The following is a 2,194-nucleotide window of genomic DNA, read 5'->3' as shown; positions in this document are numbered from 1 at the left end:
TGAGTCATTGAAGCCCTCAAACGATTTGTTCAGACGGCCGATACATTCAGTACTAGTGCAAGTGCCTGAATGAACCGTTGACTCAAATGATTCAAGCTTCAAAACCGCGAATCATTCAACAACAAAACACCGCTGCTCTGTGTGTTGTGTGTGTTCTGCTGTAATCTGTGTTTGGGACTATTTTTAAAAAAACAGTCGACAGTGTATCCTTTCAATAAATAAACTGGGGAGCAATAATCTGTTTGGGGGTGGGAAATAAAAAAAGAGTGGGATGAAGAAAAACGAGAAAACAGAGGGAATATAGCGGAAAAAAACCAAAAACTAAATAAAAATTGATGATGAATTATAATATAAACAAATGTACAACGATACAGAGTATTTAAACATGTAGAACAATATGTTAAACGATATATAAACGAAGTCTCTGAGTAGTGGACACACCAGTAATAATAAATAATAGCAGATTAAGAGAAATTTGTTGTTGATGTTGATGCAGATTGTTATAAAAGACAGTACCACAATAAATGCTGCAAGCACCTGCATAAGTCAATTGTGCTTAATGTAGGTCGTCGTGTAGTTTATTTTACCTTACTTTTCTCAAAGACTAATTTCACTGAATATTCATCCTGTGGAGTACAGTTAAACACTGGATACCTGTTGTGTCTAAAGTTAATGTGTAAATGCAGCCTATTAGACCCTGTACCCAATAAATTACTGAAAGAGTTGTTACCTGTAGCAGAAAAACTGCTTCTCAGTATTATTAACTCATTATTATTTCTAGGTCATGTCGCAAAACCATTCAAGAGGGCGGTTATTAAGAAACCACTACTAGATCCTAGTGAACTGGTAAATAACAGACCCATTTCAAGTATACCATTTATTTCTAAAATTCTTAGTTGTGTAGAACTAATAAAATAGAACTAATATTGCTCCCATGAGTTTGGAGAAATATGTCTCGACAATGACTCCCAAGGATAAAGTTAAACTTTTTATTAAAAAAGTCTTTTGGAATGTCATTTGGAATGTTTGGAAGTTTTGCCGATCTTTTGGAAAATGCAGTTTTAAAATGAAAAAAAATAGCATTTTTACCAGTAGATGGCTGCAGAGCTCCACTATTTTTTTGCATCTATTAAATATTCGTATATCTATCTCAAAAGATACTGATGTTAGGGGGGATATATTTTCAGATATGGATCTATAGGCAAGACTGTAATCTGGTGATATCAAGATATTCAAATCAAGATCACTCCGACCATCTTTGACCAATAACTTTGTGAGTAATTAAAAAAAAAAAAAAGATGGAAGAGATGGAAGCAATGCAAGACGACGGGAATTTCATGTGATTTCAAAACCAGATTGCTTCACAATACATTGTGTATTGTGAGCTATTCAAGAACATTGTCCTTAGAAAGGGGGTCTTCTGTTCCAGCTGTACTTTCATGGAAACAGTTGGGAAACAGATTGCAGATGCTGGTCTAAGATCTTTGTGTAGGAGGAACTGTGCAAAATACTACATGCTGGTGTTCATGCACGTCTTATAGAGGGTGGTTTTTCTGTCCAGCTGGGCAGGAACAATCCCCAGTCAGACAATTGAAGAGACCGTAAGCAAGGACGCCCAAAAAACAAATAAATAAAAATCTCTACAAATCGATACATATGTGTTCATTGTGATCCTGTACTTTTATTTTTCTTATTTAAAAATCGCCTGTTTAACATTAATGTAAAACTGTGAGAAAATATCATGGCCACCGATTTAGAATTAAGCACATTCAATTTTTTATTTCCTTGTTTAAATAGTAGCAACAAATGGAAGACGTTTTTTCGAAAATGTACTATTCACAACAAAATATGTTGTACTGAAGTACTTGCTTACGTCCACAAGTACTGTGTTTAGGGTAGACTGAGTACATTTGAGACATTTGTACAGTTGAAGCTGTCACGTTCTCTGGACTTTGTTATTGTTTTTGTCGTGTGCCGTGTGTTCTGTTTGACCTACTTTTAGTTTATTGTCTTCAGCTGTGTGTAGTTAATTTAGTTATTTACCCGGTGTATTTAAGTCCTGTGATTTCAGTTCTGTTTGTCCGATCTCGTCTTTATTTGTGTGTGATTTTGTCCTGTCTATCTGCCTGCCTGCCTGCCTGCCTGCCTGCCTGTAATTATATAGTTTATTTTAATCTCTGAGGAGATTAAAGCC

This window comes from Puntigrus tetrazona, chromosome 17, assembly GCF_018831695.1.
Source record: "Puntigrus tetrazona isolate hp1 chromosome 17, ASM1883169v1, whole genome shotgun sequence".
Classification (NCBI taxonomy): domain Eukaryota; kingdom Metazoa; phylum Chordata; class Actinopteri; order Cypriniformes; family Cyprinidae; genus Puntigrus; species Puntigrus tetrazona.
Note: the sequence above shows the minus strand (reverse complement) of the source record.